Genomic DNA, 18,948 nt, shown 5'->3' on the forward strand with positions numbered 1-18,948 from the left:
GCTAGTGCCGGCAAGTAGTCACAAGTATAGGAGAGCTTACCGCTAAAGTAAGATGCGTCCGGTGTCCTTCCCGCCTGCCCGACGGGCGCCGTTTCGCTGCTCGCTTCTTCCGGGGGCGTGTCCGCTTATGTTTTATACTTGTGTTTTTGTGTATAATAAAGATATAACTTTTTATATATCCATATCCTACGTTGCCTTATCACTTTTTGTCCATGGGCTATTATATTAGCATGGACGTTGTTGATTATATATCTATCTTATATCTACAAATCTATTTATCTATTACAGTAGCATGTAAAAATGTTGGCCTAAAGTTAAAAATTAGACATTTCCTTTGTGTTTTAGGTAAAAAAAAGTTATAGTTTACATTGTAAAAATTACAAAAATGAAAATGGTCAGCCGCAAAAGTTTGGGCCCTGTGCATGGTTAGTACTTAGTAACACCCCCTTTTGCAAGTATCACAGTTTGTAAATGCTTTTTGTAACCAGCCAATTTTCAATTCATTCAATTCTTTGAGGGATTTTCAGCTATTCTTCCTTGAAAAATTCTTCCAGTTCTGTGAGATTCCTGGCTCATCTTGCATGCACTGTTATTTTGAGGTCTAGCCACAGATTTTCAATGATGTTCAGATCAGGGGACCGTGAGGGCCATTGTAAAACCTTCCGCTTGCGCCTTTTGAGTTAGTCTATTGTGGATTTTGCCTTGCGTTTAGGATCATTATCCATTTGTAGAAGCCATCCTCTTTTCAACTTTAGCTTTTTTACAGATTGTTTTGCGTTTCCATATATAATTTGTTGAAATTTCATTGAATCCATTCTTCCCTCTACTCGTGAAATGTTCCCCGCACCATTGGCTGCAACACAAACCCAAAGCATGATTGATGCACGGCCATGATTAATAGTTGGGGAGATGTTCTTTTCCTGAAATTCTGTGCCTTTTTTTTTCTCCACACATACCTTTGATCATTCGGGCCAAAGAGTTGTATTTTAACCTCATCGGTCCACAGGACTTTTTTCCCAAGATGCATCAGGCTTGTTTAGATCTTCTTTTGCATACTTCTGATGCTCAATTTTATGGTGAGGACGCAGGAGAGGTTTTCTTCTGATGACTATTCCATGAAAACCATATTTGTGCAGTTTTCGCTGAACAGTAGAACAATGTACCACAACTACAGAGTCTGCTAAACCTTTCTGAACATCTTTTTCAGTCAAGCGGGGGTTTTTATTTGCCTCTCTGGCAATCCTATGAGCAGCTCTCACTGAAATTTTACTTGGTCTTCCAGACCTTATTTTTACCTCCACTGTTCCTGATAACTTCCATTTCTTAATTACATTTCGAACTGAGGAAAGGGCAACTTGAAAATGCTTTGCGATCTTCGTATAGTCTTCTCCTGCTTTATGCACCTTCACCATTTTTATTTTCAGAGTGCTATGCAGCTGCTTAGAAGAGCCCATGGCTGCTGTTTTTTGGCACAAGCTTAGAGGAGGTTGGGTTTTTATAAAGCTGGGAAATTTGCATCACCTGGCCTTTCCTAACGATGATAGCGAACAAGCCATAACCCTAACAGGCTAATTAAAGTCTGAAACCTTGGTAAAAATTATCTGAGCATACAAATCTTCAAGGGCGCCCAAACTTTTGCATCGCCCAGCTCATTTTTCTTTTTGTAATAATTAAAATGTAAAAAATTGGCTCTATATATATATATATATATATATATATAGTGTTAGTACAGACCATAAGTTTGGACACACCTTCCCATTGAAAGATTTTTCTGTATTTTCATGACTATGAAAATTGTACATTCACTCTGAAGGCATCAAAACTATGAATTAACACATGGAATTATATACTTAAAAAAAGTGTGAAACAACTGAAATTATGTCTTATATTCTAGGTTCTTCAAAGTAGCCACTTTTTGGTTTGATGACTGCTTTGCACACTCTTGGCATTCTCTTGATGAGCTTCAAGAGGTAGTCGCCAGGAATGGTTTTCACTTCACAAGTGTGCCCTGTCAGGTTTAATAAGTGGGATTTCTTGCCTTATAAATGGGGTTGGGACCATCAGTTGTGTTGAGCAGAAGTCTGGTGGATACACAGCTGATAGTCCTACTGAATAGACTGTTAGAATTTGTATTATGGCAAGAAAAAAGCAGCCAAGTAAAGAAAAACGAGTGGCCATCATTACTTTAAGAAATGAAGGTCAGTCAGTCCGAAAAATTGTGAAAACTTTGTGAAAACTTTGAAAGTGTCCCCAACTGCAGTTGCAAAAACCATCAAGCGCTACAAAGAAACTGGCTCACACGAGGACCGCCCCAGGAAAGGAAGACCAAGAGTCACCTCTGCTTCTGAGGATAAGTTTATCCGAGTCACGAGCCTCAGAAATCGCAGGTTAACAGCAGCTCAGATTAGAGACCAGGTCAATGCCACACTGAGTTCTAGCAGCAGACACAACTCTACAACAACTGTTCAGAGGAGACTTTGTGCAGCAGGCCTTCATGGTAAAATAGCTGCTAGGAAACCACTGCTAAGGACAGGCAACAAGCAGAAAAGGCTTGTTTGGGCTAAAGAACGCAAGGAATGGACATTAGACCAGTGGAAATCTGTGCTTTGGTCTGATGAGTCCAAATTTGAGATAATTGGTTCCAACCACCGTGTCTTTGTGCGACGCTGAAAAGGTGAACGGATGGACTCTACATGCCTGGTTCCCACCGGAAGCATGGAGGAGGAGGTGTGATGGTGTGGGGGTGCTTTGCTGGTGACACTGTTGGTTATTTATTCAAAATTGAAGGCATACTGAACCAGCATGGCTACCACAGCATCTTGCAGCGGCATGCTATTCCATCTGGTTTGTGTTTAGTTGGACCATCATTTATTTTTCAACAGGACAATGACCCCAAACACACCTCCAGGCTGTGTAAGGGCTATTTGACCAAGAAGGAGAGTGATGGGGTGCTACGCCAGATGACCTGGCCTCCACAGTCAACAGAGCTGAACCCAATCGAGATGGTTTGGGGTGAGCTGGACCGCAGAGTGAAGGCAAAAGGGCCAACAAGTGCTAAGCATCTCTGGGAACTCCTTCAAGATTGTTGGAAGACCATTCCCGGTGACTACCTCTTGAAGCTCATCAAGAGAATGCCAAGAGTGTGCAAAGCAGTCATCAAAGCAAAAGGTGGCTACTTTGAGGAACCTAGAATATAAGACATAATTTCAGTTGTTTCACAATTTTTTGTTAAGCATATAATTCCACATGTATTAATTCATAGTTTTGATGCCTTCAGTGTGAATGTACAATTTTCATAGTCATGAAAATACAGAAAAATCTTTCAATGGGAAGGTGTGTCCAAACTTTTGGTCTGTACTGTGTGTGTATATATATATATATATATATATATATATATATATATATATAATTTGTCTAAGGGTCACTTCCGTCTTTCTGTCTGTCCTTCGGTCTGTCCTTCGGTCTGTCACGGATATTCATTGGTCGTGGCCTCTGTCTGTCATGGGATCCAAGTCGCTGATTGGTCGTGGCAAAACACCCACGACCATTGCCAAGACCAATCAGCGACGGGCGCAGTCCGGCGGCAACATGGCCGCTCCTTCCTCCCCGCAGTAAGTGCCCGCTCCGTACTCCCCTCCAGTCAGCGCTCACACAGGTATAATGGCAGCGTTAACCGACCGCACTATGCCGTGGTGTAACGCACTCGGTTAACGCTGCTATTAACCCTGTGTGACCAACGTTTTACTATTGATGCTGCCTATGCGGCATCAATAGTAAAAAGATCTAATGTTAAAAATAATTTAAAAAATCGTTATATACTCAACGTCCGTCGGCCCCTCGGATCCACAACAGGCCTTTCCCGCTCACGACGCTCCGGTAACCGGTCCATGCTGCGATCTTGTGAGACCGCAATGCACTCTTGAGACCGGAGCGTGCGACGAGCGTCGGTAACCGCTTCGCTTGGAATCGGGGGCTCCGGAAGGTGATTGTATAACTATTTTTTATTTTAATTCTTTTTTTTAACAGGGATATGATACCCACATTGCTATATACTACGTAGGCTGGGCAATATACTACATGGGCTGTGAAATATACTACATGGGCTGTGCTATATAATATACTACGTGGCTGGGCAATATACTACGTGGCTGGGCAATATACTACATACTACGTGGCTGGGCAATATACTACATACTACATGGGCTGTGAAATATACTACATGGGCTGTGCTATATAATATAGTACGTGACTGGGCAATATACTGACTGGGCAATATACTACGTGGCTGGGCAAAGTGGCTGGGCAATATACTACGTGACTGGGCAATATACTACGTGGCTGGGCAATATACTACATACTACGTGGCTGGGCAATATACTACGCCACTGGGCAATATACCACGTCACTGGGCAATATATTACATACTACGTGACTGGGCAATATACTACGCCACTGGGCAATATACTACGTCGCTGGGCAATATACTACGTCGCTGGGCAATATACTGCGTGACTGGGCAATATACTACGTTGCTGGGCAATATACTACGTGGCTGGGCAATATACTACGTGGCTGGGCAATATACTAAGTGGCTGGGCAATATACTAAGTGGCTGGGCAATATACTAAGTGACTGGGCAATATACTACGTGGCTGGGCAATATACTACGTAGCTGGGCAATATACTATGTGGCTGTGCTATATACTATGTGGCTGTGCTATATACTACACTACACCACCACCGCAGACACCAGTATCCTCACAGCTACAGCCCCGAACGGGACTCCTACACCCACCCAGGGATCTAAGTCCTTTGCTCCGCTCCTACAATTCTAAGGTTTGAGAAAGACCCTGTGGGTCGAAATGTTAACTACCTTGAAACACTGCGGTGCTACCTTTATTTTTGTGTTTGTAATAAAGAAAACCACAATTTTTTGAGACAAAAATCAAATCTCCGAAAACCTTTCTTTGAGTGCGACTGTTGTTGTATGACTATATACTACGTGGACATGCATATTCTAGAATACCCGATGCGTTAGAATCGGGCCACCATCTAGTATATATATATGAATGTATGTACAGTCATGGCCAAAAGTATTGACACCCCTGCAATTCTGTCAGATAATACTCATTTTCCTCCTGAAAATGATTGCAAACACAAATTATTTGGTATTATTATCTTCATTTAATTTGTCTTAAATGAAAAAAACACAAAAGAGAATGAAGCAAAAAGCAAAACATTGATCATTTCACGCAAAACTCCAAAAATGGGCCTGACAAAAGTATTGGCACCCTCAGCCTAAAACTTGGTTGCACAACCTTTAGCCAAAATAACTGCGACCAACCGCTTCCGGTAACCATCAATGAGTTTCTTACAATGCTCTGCTGGAATTTTAGACCATTCTTCTTCGGCAAACTGCTCCAGGTCCCTGATATTTGAAGGGTGCCTTCCCCAAACTGCCATTTTTAGATCTCTCCACAGGTGTTCTATGGGATTCAGGTCTGGACTCATTGCTGGCCACCTTAGAAGTCTCCAGTGCTTTCTCTCAAACCATTTTGTAGTGCTTTTTGAAGTGTGTTTCGGGTCATTGTCCTGCTGGAAGACCCATGACCTCTGAGGGAGACCCAGCTTTCTCACACTGGGCCCTACATTATGCTGCAAAATTTGTTGGTAGTCTTCAGACTTCATAATGCCATGCACACGGTCAAGCAGTCCAGTGCCAGAGGCAGCAAAGCAACCCCAAAACATCAGGGAGCCTCCGCCATGTTTGACTGTAGGGACCGTGTTCTTTTCTATGAATGCCTCTTTTTTTTCTCCTGTGAACTCTATGTTGATGCCTTTGCCCAAAAGCTCTACTTTTGTCTCATCTGACAAGAGAACATTCTTCCAAAACGTTTTCGGCTTTTTCAGGTAAGTTTTGGCAAACTCCAGCCTGGCTTTTTTATGTCTCGGGGTAAGAAGTGGGGTCTTCCTGGGTCTGCTACCATACAGTCCCTTTTCATTCAGACGCCGACGGATAGTACGGGTTGACACTGTTGTACCCTCGGACTGCAGGGCAACTTGAACTTGTTTGGATGTTAGTCGAGGTTCTTCATCCAACATCCGCACAATTTTGCGTTGAAATCTCGTCAATTTTTCTTTTCCGTCCACATCTAGGGAGGTTAGCCACAGTGTCATGGGCTTTAAACTTCTTGATGACACTGCGCACGGTAGACACAGGAACATTCAGGTCTTTGGAGATGGACTTGTAGCCTTGAGATTGCACATGCTTCCTCACAATTTGGTTTCAAGTCCTCAGACAGTTCTTTAGTCTTCTTTCTTTTCTCCATGCTCAATGTGCTACACACAAGGACACAGGACAGAGGTTGTCAACTTTAATCCATGTCAACTGGCTGCAAGTGTGATTTAGTTATTGCCAACACCTGTTAGGTGCCACAGGTAAGTTACAGGTGATGTTAATTACACAAATTAGAGAAGCATCACATGATTTTTCGAACAGTGCCAATACTTTTGTCCACCCCCTTTTTTATGTTTGGTGTGGAATTATATCCAATTTGGCTTCAGGACAATTCTTTTTATGTTTTTTCATTTAAGACAAATTAAATGAAGAGAATAATAAGAAAGAATTTGTGTTTGCAATCATTTTCAGGAAGAAAAGGAGTTTTATCTGACAGAATTGCAGGGGTGTCAATACTTTTGGCCATGACTATGTATGTATGTATGTATGTATGTATGTACATATATACAATATGTATGTACATACAGTGGGGCAAAAAAAGTATTTAGTCAGTCAGCAATAGTGCAAGTTCCACCACTTAAAAAGATGAGAGGCGTCTGTAATTTACATCATAGGTAGACCTCAACTATGGGAGACAAACTGAGAAAAAAAATCCAGAAAATCACATTGTCTGTTTTTTTAACATTTTATTTGCATATTATGGTGGAAAATAAGTATTTGGTCAGAAACAAAATTTCATCTCAATACTTTGTAATATATCCTTTGTTGGCAATGACAGAGATCAAACGTTTTCTGTAAGTCTTCACAAGGTTGCCACACACTGTTGTTGGTATGTTGGCCCATTCCTCCATGCAGATCTCCTCTAGAGCAGTGATGTTTTTGGCTTTTCGCTTGGCAACACGGACTTTCAACTCCCTCCAAAGGTTTTTTATAGGGTTGAGATCTGGAGACTGGCTAGGCCACTCCAGGACCTTGAAATGCTTCTTACGAAGCCACTCCTTCGTTGCCCTGGCGGTGTGCTTTGGATCATTGTCATGTTGAAAGACCCAGCCATGTTTCATATTCAATGCCCTTGCTGATGGAAGGAGGTTTGCACTCAAAATCTCACGATACATGGCCCCGTTCATTCTTTCATGTACCCGGATCAGTCGTCCTGGCCCCTTTGCAGAGAAACAGCCCCAAAGCATGATGTTTCCACCACCATGCTTTACAGTAGGTATGGTGTTTGATGGATGCAACTCAGTATTCTTTTTCCTCCAAACACGACAAGTTGTGTTTCTACCAAACAGTTCCAGTTTGGTTTCATCAGACCATAGGACATTCTCCCAAAACTCCTCTGGATCATCCAAATGCTCTCTAGCAAACTTCAGACGGGCCCGGACATGTACTGGCTTAAGCAGTGGGACACGTCTGGCACTGCAGGATCTGAGTCCATGGTGGCGTAGTGTGTTACTTATGGTAGGCCTTGTTACATTGGTCCCAGCTCTCTGCAGTTCATTCACTAGGTCCCCCCGCGTGGTTCTGGGATTTTTGCTCACCGTTCTTGTGATCATTCTGACCCCACGGGGTGGGATTTTGCGTGGAGCCCCAGATCGAGGGAGATTATCAGTGGTCTTGTATGTGTTCCATTTTCTAATTATTGCTCCGACTGTTGATTTCTTCACTCCAAGCTGGTTGGCTATTGCAGATTCAGTCTTCCCAGCCTGGTGCAGGGCTACAATTTTGTTTCTGGTGTCCTTTGACAGCTCTTTGGTCTTCACCATAGTGGAGTTTGGAGTCAGACTGTTTGAGGGTGTGCACAGGTGTCTTTTTATACTGATAACAAGTTTAAACAGGTGCCATTACTACAGGTAATGAGTGGAGGAAAGAGGAGACTCTTAAAGAAGAAGTTACAGGTCTGTGAGAGCCAGAAATCTTGATTGTTTGTTTCTGACCAAATACTTATTTTCCACCATAATATGCAAATAAAATGTTAAAAAAAACAGACAATGTGATTTTCTGGATTTTTTTTTTCTCAGTTTGTCTCCCATAGTTGAGGTCTACCTATGATGAAAATTACAGACGCCTCTCATCTTTTTAAGTGGTGGAACTTGCACTATTGCAGATTGACTAAATACTTTTTTGCCCCACTGTATATGTAATATCTCAGGATCTTGCCCAGGATGGGGGATATAAAGTGCCTTGCGGAAGTATTCAGCCCCCTGGAACTTTTCAACCTTTTCACACATGTCATGCTTCAAACATAAAGATACCAAATGTATATTTTGGTGAAGAATCAACAACAAGTGGAACACAATTGTGAAGTTGAACGAAATTTATTGGTTACTTTAAATTTTTGGGGAAATTCAAAAACTGAAAAGTGGGGCGTGCAATATTATTTGGCCCCTTTAACATAATACTTTGCTGCGCCACCTTTTGTTGCGATTACAGCTGCAAGTCACTTTGGGTCTGTCTCTATCAGTTTTGTACATCGAGAGACTGAAATTCTTGCCCGTTCTTCCTTGGCAAACAGCTCGAGCTCAGTGAGGTTTGATGGAGATCGTTTGTGAAAAGCAGTTTTCAGCTTTTTCCACAGATTCTCGATTGGATTGAGGTCTGGACTTTGACTTGGCCATTCTAACACCTGGAGACGTTTATTTGTGAACCATTCCATTGTAGATTTTGCTTTACAGGTCCTTCTCAAAAAATTAGCATATAGTGTTAAATTTCATTATTTACCATAATGTAATGATTACAATTAAACTTTCATATATTATAGATTCATTATCCACCAACTGAAATTTGTCAGGTCTTTTATTGTTTTAATACTGATGATTTTGGCATACAACTCCTGATAACCCAAAAAACCTGTCTCAATAAATTAGCATATTTCACCCATCCAATCAAATGAAAGTATTTTTTAATAACAAACAAAAAAACCATCAAATAATAATGTTCAGTTATGCACTCAATACTTGGTCGGGAATCCTTTGGCAGAAATGACTGCTTCAATGCGGCGTGGCATGGAGGCAATCAGCCTGTGACACTGCTGAGATGTTATGGAGGTCCAGGATGCTTCAATAGCGGCCTTAAAGGGAACCTGTCACCCCGTTTTTTGAGATTGAGCTATAAATACTGTTAAATAGGGCCTGCGCTGTGTGTTCCTATAGTGTATGTAGTGTACCCCGATTCCCCATGTATGCTGAGAAATAACTTACCAAAGTCGCCGTTTTCGCCTGTCAATCAGGCTGGTCAGGTCGGGAGGGCGTGGTGACATCGGTGGTTCTTCCTCAGCTTTACGTTGGTGGCGTAGTGGCGTAGTGGTGAAGACACAGCGCGCGATCTGCGCTGTAATCCCTTGCATCAGTGGGGGCGGCCATCTTCCTGGGGCCGCGCGTGCGCAGATCGAGTGCTCTGCTGCACGGGGCTTCAGGAAAATGGCCGCGGGATGCCGCGCGTGCGCATTAGAGATCGCGGCGGCCATTTTCCCAAAGCCGAGTTTGCATCTCGGCTTTGGGAAAATGGCCGCCGCGATCTCTAATGCGCACGCGCGGCATCCCGCGGCCATTTTCCTGAAGCCCCGTGCAGCAGAGCACTCGATCTGCGCACGCGCGGCCCCAGGAAGATGGCCGCCCCCACCGATGCAAGGGATTACAGCGCAGATCGCGCGCTGTGTCTTCACCACTACGCCACTACGCCACCAACGTAAAGCTGAGGAAGAACCACCGATGTCACCACGCCCTCCCGACCTGACCAGCCTGATTGACAGGCGAAAACGGCGACTTTGGTAAGTTATTTCTCAGCATACATGGGGAATCGGGGTACACTACATACACTATAGGAACACACAGCGCAGGCCCTATTTAACAGTATTTATAGCTCAATCTCAAAAAACGGGGTGACAGGTTCCCTTTAAGCTCATCCAGAGTGTTGGGTCTTGCGTCTCTCAACTTTCTCTTCACAATATCCCACAGATTCTCTATGGGGTTCAGGTCAGGAGAGTTGGCAGGCCAATTGAGCACAGTAATACCATGGTCAGTAAACCATTTACCAGTGGTTTTGGCACTGTGAGCAGGTGCCAGGTCGTGCTGAAAAATGAAATCTTCATCACCATAAAGCATTGACCCTGCCCTTGATGAAACACAGTGGACCAACACCAGCAGCTGACATGGCACCCCACACCATCACTGACTGTGGGTACTTGACACTGGACTTCAGGCATTTTGGCATTTCCTTCTCCCCAGTCTTCCTCCAGACTCTGGCACCTTGATTTCCGAATGACATGCAAAATTTGCTTTCATCAGAAAAAAGTACTTGGGACCACTTGGCAACAGTCCAGTGCTGCTTCTCTGTAGCCCAGGTCAGGCGCTTCTGCCGCTGTTTATGGTTCAAAAGTGGCTTTACCTGGGGAATGCGGCACCTGTAGCCCATTTCCTGCACACGCCTGCGCACGGTGGCTCTGGATGTTTCCACACCAGACTCAGTCCACTGCTTCCTCAGGTTCCCCAAGGTCTGGAATCGGTCCTTCTCCACAATCTTCCTCAGGGTCCGGTCTCCTCTTCTCGTTGTACAGCGTTTTCTGCCACATTGTTTCCTTCCAACAGACTTACCATTGAGGTGCCTTGATACAGCACTCTGGGAACAGCCTATTTGTTGAGAAATTTCTTTCTGGGTCTTACCCTCTTGCTTGAGGGTGTCAATGATGGCCTTCTTGACATCTGTCAGGTCGCTAGTCTTACCCATGATGGGGGTTTTGAGTAATGAACCCGGCAGGGAGTTTATATAAGCCTCAGGTATCTTTTGCATGTGTTTAGAGTTAATTAGTTGATTCAGAAGATTAGGGTAATAGGTCGTTTAGAGAACCTTTTCTTGATATGCTAATTTATTGAGACAGCTTTTTTGGGTTATCAGGAGTTGTATGCCAAAATCATCAGTATTAAAACAATAAAAGACCTGACAAATTTCAGTTGGTGGATAATGAATCTATAATATATGAAAATTTAATTGTAATCATTACATTATGGTAAATAATGAAATTTAACACTATATGCTAATTTTTTGAGAAGGACCTGTATATTTGGGATCATTGTCTAGTTGGAAGACAAATCTCCGTCCCAGTCTCAGGTCTTTTGCAGACTCCAACAGGTTTTCTTCAAGAATAGTCCTTTATTTGGCTCCATCCATCTCCCCATCAATTTTAACCATCTTCCCTGTCCCTGCTGAAGAAAAGCAGGCCCAAACCATGCTGCTGCCACCACCATGTTTGACAGTGGGGATGGTGTGTTCAGGGTGATGAGCTGTGTTGCCTTTACGCCAAATATATCGTTTGGCATTGTTGCCAAAATGTTCGATTTTGGTTTCATCTGACCAGAGCACCTTCTTCCACATGTTTGGTGTGTCTCCCAGGTGGCTTGTTGCAAACTTTAAACATCACTTTTTATGGATATCTTTGAGAAATGGCTTTCTTCTTGCCACTCTTCCATAAAGGCCAGATTTGTGCAGTGTACGACTGATTGTTGTCCTATGGACAGACTGTCCCACCTCAGCTGTAGATCTCTGCAGTTCATCCAGAGTGATCATGGGCCTCTTGGCTGCATCTCTGATCAGTCTTCTCCTTGTTTGAGGTGAAAGTTTAGAGGGACGGCCGGGTCTTGGTAGATTTGCAGTGATATGATACTCCTTCCATTTCAATATGATCGCTTGCACAGTGCTCCTTGGGATGTTTAAAGTTTTGGAAATCATTTTGTATCCCAATCCGGCTTTAAACTTCTCCACAACAGTATCACGGACCTGCCTGTTGTGTTCCTTGGTCTTCATGATGCTCTCTGTGCTTCAAACAGAACCCTGAGACTATCACAGAGCAGGTGCATTTATACGGAGACTTGATTACACACAGGTGGATTATATTTATCATCATTAGGCATTTAGGACAACATTGGATCGTTCAGAGATCCACAATGAACTTCTGGAGTGGTTTGCTGCACTGAAAGTAAAGGAGCCGAATAATATTGAACGTCCCACTTTTCGGTTTTTGAAATTCCACAAAAATTTTAAATAATTAATAAATTTTGTTCAACTTCACAATTGTGTTCCACTTGTTGTTGATTCTTCACCACAAATTTACATTTGGTATCTTTATGTTTGAAGCATGATATGTGGGACAAGGTTGAAAAGTTCCAGGGAGCTGAATACTTTCGCAAGGCACTGTATATACCATTTATGTTACAGGAACGATGTATGGTACACAGCCAGCACACTGATCTTAGGAGTTTTTCCAATAGAAATGTTTATTTTAAGTTCACAAATTGCATATTTTGTTCCGATATTCCATAGCATGTCAGCAGCAAAATCCTTGCATGTTAAATATGGATTTTGCTGTGGATTTGGTTCAGGCTTTACCTTTTTTATTGCAAAGGTGAAATAAGAACTGGATCTGAGTAAAGAGTAAACAGGCTGCAGACTTGAAAGTCTGCATTGTAGGTCAATTAAAGGTGAGAAAATATCTGCAATATTTTCTGAAACCTGATCTAATTAGCTGGTATTATATAATGTTGCTGATTTCCTGCAAGGATATCTATTCGGGAAATACGCAATGTCTGTACTTAGGCTTATACCTGAGCCTCCTGATGGAAAAAAAAAATAACATTAAAATATAAGGGTACATTCCCACAGTCATAGATGCTGTTAATATTCTGTCCGCGTCTTCAGCACCACAGTTGTGGTTGGAACTTTATAAAATGTAATTCCTAGATTGAGGAGAAAATCCACAGTATAAATTGAGTGGCACTGTGGATTTGAGATTTGTGGACTCGCAATTTTTGTTGACTTTCACAACAAGTTTTCTCATTTTTTAAACGGAATATGCAAAAATTATTAAGGATTTTTCCATTGTGGATTTTATTGCAGAAAATCCACAGTAAATCCAGTCCACGAAGAGTTTTTTCTTCTGCCCAGTGGATTCAGAAAATGGGCATGCGCAAACCACTACACCACCAATGGAAAGAGATGCAAGATCTGGGGGAAGAAACAGCGATGTCGCCACGCCCATATGACCTGACCAGCCTGATTGACAGGCGAAAACGGCGACTTTGGTAAGTTATTTCGGCAGCATAGGTGGGGAATCAGGGTACACAAAATACACTATAGTAACGCACAGTTCAGGCCCTATTTAACAGTATTTTTATCTCGTACTGAAAAAACGGGGTGACAGGTTCCGTTTAAACTGGGGCATAGGAAATTACATTCTTACTCTGCAGGGAAGGAGGAAGGAAGTCGGGAGTGCACCTTTGTCTGCACACTGAAGAGGAGCGATTGCAGTCGAAATGCGCAGGCGCGAGATTTCCGACCACACACCTGACGTCACAGGGACAGAGTGACGATGTGGAAGGAAAAAGATAGAATAATGAAGAGAGGAGGCAGCGCCATCATCTGGGCAACGTCCGCCCCATAGCCTGGAAGTACTCATTTACAAATAGCGATAGTAGCAAATTTTTCTACAACAAGGCATCATCCTTGAGGCACACACATATGACTTTTTAGCAGTTTATAATCTGTATGCCCATACTAATAGGTTAAATAGCACAAAATATGGCAACAGATTCCCTTTAAGCAAAGGTTAGGTCATCAATATCAAAGTGGTGAACAACCATCTCTGGCTACTTGTCCACAAGTAATCTCTGGTCTCACTGTCTCTTTCTGTCTTACAACAAGGCATTGGATAGGAGGCATACAGGGATTATTTTTTTCCGCAGTGTATAACCTGTATGCCCATATTAATAGGTTGGATAGCTCAAATGGGGTGACAGTTTCCCATTAAGTCATCAATATCAGATAGGTGGGGTCCGACAGCCCCTTTACAGAGAGAGAGTTGTGGGCAGCCTTGTATGTAGTATGTATCAGTGTGTTGAAACGTATTGGATAGCCAGACAAGGGACCGGGTGGCAGAATTGAGAATGGTTTAAGGGGTGCAAGGGTGTTAGAGAGGAGACCACATAGGAGGATTTGGCTGTAATCCCAGCATTTGCCAGCATTTTGATAAGACTCAAGGTTGAGGGATGAGTAGAAATGGGAAATGTTTTTGAGCAGGAGGTGGTAATACACTTGAATATTCGGTAGCACTTCGGCTAGCATTGTTTCTTTGCAGCTTTGGGGTCCTTGGTTTGAATCTGACCAAGGGCAAAATCTGATTGCAGTTTGTATCTTCTCTGTGAGTTGCCTCCGGCACTCTGATTCACTTCCTCCGGCACTCTGATTCACTTCCACCCTCCTAAAACAAACTGGAAGGTTACCTGGTTTCCTATAAAAATTGACTGTAGTGAAATTTGGGGGAACAAACAACTTTTGTACAACTCTCCATATAACAACACGAATTGCCAGGCTGTGCTTGAGTCCTTTGAGTGAGAACAGTGCATTACGAACGTTTGTGGTCATTGATGGCATAAAGAAGGGAGGCCGACTTGGAAAAGTGTGAAAATGTGTAACGTGATGGATAGTTTTGCTGGTGTGGTTGGGTGGGATCCGGGAAAAATTATGTATTTGGTTCTGTCAATTAAAACATTGGATGCATGATCTTGATTAATATTCACCGAGAAACAGAAAATTACTTGAGGCAAAACAAGGTACCATAGATTATATCAAGTGCCGTGCATGCTAGTGGTTTGTGATCCATGCTTCCTTCCAACGTCACTAGTACTTCTTGAAAAAAAAAAAAAACTAGGTCAATGTTTAAAGAGTTTAATTGGCGCAGTTTCACCTTTTTCTATTCTTGGTCAGTGCCAGGGGGATATTTCTGGTGTGTACATACTTTGCCATAACAAATTACACCACTGCTTATTACTGTGCTGCAAAGATCGCAATACGGCCTGTGCAAACAGATGAGCCATGCAGGCAGAGACATTTTCTTATTGAGCTGCCTGCAAAAATTACTGGACTTAATACAGACTGATTTGTCCACAAGTAGGCAGCATCCAATCATGCTAATAATTGCATCATTTTTAAAATGAATCTCTGCTTTGAAGCCGCTTTAACTAGAATTTTATGGAATTGCATTATGAGCAAATCCCTTATATTAAGTCATTATGGAAATTTTCCCCCTTTTTCGTGGAAGTGCCATTCCCATAATAGAGCAGAGCAGTGTCACGTTACGTGCTCCGGTTTATCTCAATTTCTTCCTAAGGCAAAAATGAAATAAAAATACATAAAACCAGCAAAGTAGAGGTCATAAGACGAAAATAGACCTAATACTCGCCAAACCAAGCTGATGGGCAGCAAATTATGTTCTGTCAAGACCATTATCGAAATGTAGCTAATTAGCAGCTCTAGTTGTGGCAGCTCCAAAGTGGAATCTAACTCGCACATATCCCGGATCCGGATGATTCGATGATGGAGTATTCATACATCCACACAATGTCTTGCGGCCATGTCGATGCTGGAAATTCAGGAGGAACATGACTTACGTTTCTCCTGAATATTCTGTTGTATCAATCAGTGTTAAAACATATTAATAGCGAATTTGTCAGCAGGTTTTTGCTTTCTAATCTGTGACAATCATAATGTAACATCAGAGACCTTGATTTCAGTGATGTGTCACTTACTGGGCTGCTTTCTCTAGTTTCATTAAAATTAGAGTTTTATCTGCAGGAGATTATGACTAGAGGACTAGTTGCCTCATGCCATGTAGTCCTGCTCTGTCCAACCACTCCCCCACCACTAATTGGCAGCTTTCTGCCTATGTACAGTGTATACAAAAAGCTGTCAATCAGTGGTGTGGGCGAGGTTATACACAGCTCAGCTTTAAAACTGCTAGATCTGCAGCAAAGAAAACATGGATTTTAGCCAAAATGACGGCGTGCAGCCCATAAGTGACAAATCGCTGGAATAAGGATCTCTGCCCCTACATCAGACTACAAAGTAAAATCCTGGTGACAGATCCCCTTTAAGCTTATCGAATCTAGCAATAGATTACTTTTAAAAGTGATCTTGCTGGAGACAATGTCAGCCGAGGACCCACCAATGGAATTGATTTCGTAAGCGCAATCTATGGTTACATAGAAATGTTAATAATAATTTTTATTTTTATATAGCGCTGACATATTCTACAGCGCTTTACAGATTGCACACATTATCATCACTGTCCCCGATGGGGCTCACAATCTACTTTCCCTATCAGTATGTCTTTGGAATGTGGGAGGAAACCGGAGAACCCGGAGGAAACCCACACAAACACGGGGAGAACATACAAACTCATTGCAGATGTTGTCCTTGATAGGACTTAAACCCAGGACTCCAGCGCTGCAAAGCTGAGGTGCTAACCACTGAGCCACCGTGCTGCCCAATGTTACGTGTTCCTTTTTGTAGAAAAGCATCAGTTATTGCCATTGCTGTATCCCCAACCCAATTACCCCAAATTGTACAAACCAATAATACCACCACTAGATTGAGGTCACACTATTCAAGAAAATAAAATACTAGTGAGATAACATCACAGGCAGAATGAAGATTCAATCTAGAGACTTATTCTCTTATTCCAGACATATTCTTTGCTATTCTCTCTGCCCCAACCACCATGACAACTTCTCGAGAACTATAATGTTTTCTGCATTTTCAGCCCCTTATATTTTTGGCCCCTTAATTCTGTAGACATCCCCAGCTTCTAAAACAGCACAACTATTTATCCTTTAACATTGACACCCTGCTGTTACTACCTATACCATGATAAATTAGATAACCATCTCACCTGTCCCGATGAGTGCACGGGATCTCAAATCCACAGCAAATAGGGCAATCCAAAAGAAGCAGATCCAGCACAACCAAAACACCCTGTAAACTTTATTTTCTTTCCATAAAATACAGCACAAGAATGAAATATCAAAAATCCACGAGGAATTAAAAGTCCCACTGCTGTCCCAGGTATCTCGTATCCTTATTTACAGTATAAAACCTCAAATATAACAATTATAAAATGATATTGCTTTATGCTCAATCAGGTGAAAGAAGGGGCATAGTTAGAAAATGCCAGACCCCAAAGAAAACATTTAGGTCGCAAAAGCAATAATTGAACCCCATATAACTACAGTATATAATGTTGTAATTTTCAACCAAAGATCTGACTCCTAAATTAATTCTGTCTTCAGACGCCAAAGTTAATGAGACCCAACACAGTCAAGGAATCTCCAAAGTGGAAGGTTCAAGGGAATCTGTCATCAAATTTTTGCTTTGTAAACGGAGAGCATCCTATTGTAGGAGCAGAGTCCTTGATTACAGGGATGTGTTACTTACTGGTCTGTTTTGCAGTTTCAATACAATCAGCATTTATCAGCATAAGATTATCATTACAGGACAACTTGCAGGTGCAGGGTAGTCCAACCCCTCCCCCAGCACTGATTAGTAGCTTTCACTATGCAATGTACACAGATAGATGTGGTGAGGGAAAGGTTATACATAGATCAACAACTGAGCTCTGCTCAACCTGCAGCATAGAAAACTACGGCTCAATCACAACTGTTGCACCCAGTAAACTAAGTGACACATCACTTGAATCAAGGTCTCTGTTCTTACATTGTGGTGCTGTCAGATTACATAGCAAAAACCTGCTGACAGATTCCCTTTAAGGGTGTTTCCAGTATTACCTCCAAAAAAGGTCTAAGCAGGTGTAAACTGACTGAGGGCTGGTAGGAGCGGACGAGTAACTGCTCCATAACGCTCTGGCACATTACAGGAAAATCATGTTGTGGTTCCCGTGTACGGATGTGTGTGGGATACATGACACTCCCTTGTAGGCCACAGGCCTCTGCCGTCTCAGGACCTCAATCTTCAGGAACCGCCGCACATAACTCAGGGGACACACGGTTCGTTTCAACACACAACAGTTCACAGGACAGTCCAGCTCATTAGATGGTAACGTGCAGTAGCAGGCACAATTCTTATTCTTTTTGCAGCATTGCTTTTGGTTCTCTCTGGACTCTCCCTACGTTTACTGGCTCTGTTAGCTCCATGGATCTCCGGTTCAGTTTCGCAGGACACTCGGGATCGGTTACCTTCCCTTCACGCAGTTCCACGTCCCTCTTCCCCTGTATACCAGAGGACACGATGCTCTTTGTAGTCTGTATTCCAGCCTTGAGCTAAGGACGCTTCTGGCTATCCACAAGGGATTCCAGTAAGGCTTCCCCCTGCCTGTAAGGATGGCATCTGGCTATCGCCCACTGCACTGAACTTGACCTTACTTCACACACTTTCCTATCTGACTATAACCAGGCAGTCAGTCCCTTTTTCTGACCTTACTAACCTCCTCCCACTGTGGGCTAGCCCACGAGTTATGATACACTTCTGTTAATGTCTGTCTTTTGTGAATTTTTTTATGCAGCACACCGAGGAATGGTTAATGTAGAGGTTTGTGAACCTTTATTGTTGGATTGCATATGAAATCATTAATTTAATCTATTCTAAGTACCTAGTTTTCCAGCTCATTGAGGTGGATTGGATCCTACTTGTGCATCATTATACAGTAGTGTCGTGGTGTCACGGGTGTGTCAGGTGTGACAGAGAGTCATCCTGGATCCGGCTGTAGAAGGTCATTGCGATTAGCTCTACAAGCATTTTCTAATTTTTTGCATCTCTGTTATGCAGTGATATCCTTCTCCCTCTAGGACCCAACAGTTACCTCCACCCTCTGCTGCTAATTAACACATTCTTGCTTAAGGTTTAAATACCTTCAGTCTCTTCAGCAAGGTGCT

General features: G+C 42.6%; 1 long non-coding RNA gene across 1 annotated transcript in view; it reads left to right on the forward strand.

Annotated features, from left to right (window-relative positions):
* Window positions 1-18,948, forward strand: part of LOC138651353 (uncharacterized) — a 38,963-nt gene that overhangs the window by 5,113 nt on the left and 14,902 nt on the right. Inside the window, exon 2 of the long non-coding RNA XR_011315473.1 lies at window positions 13,124-13,308. This is a non-coding gene — a long non-coding RNA (uncharacterized lncRNA). The remainder of the gene's footprint in view (window positions 1-13,123; window positions 13,309-18,948) is intronic.

Source organism: Ranitomeya imitator, chromosome 10 (genome assembly GCF_032444005.1).
Source record: "Ranitomeya imitator isolate aRanImi1 chromosome 10, aRanImi1.pri, whole genome shotgun sequence".
Taxonomy (NCBI): domain Eukaryota; kingdom Metazoa; phylum Chordata; class Amphibia; order Anura; family Dendrobatidae; genus Ranitomeya; species Ranitomeya imitator.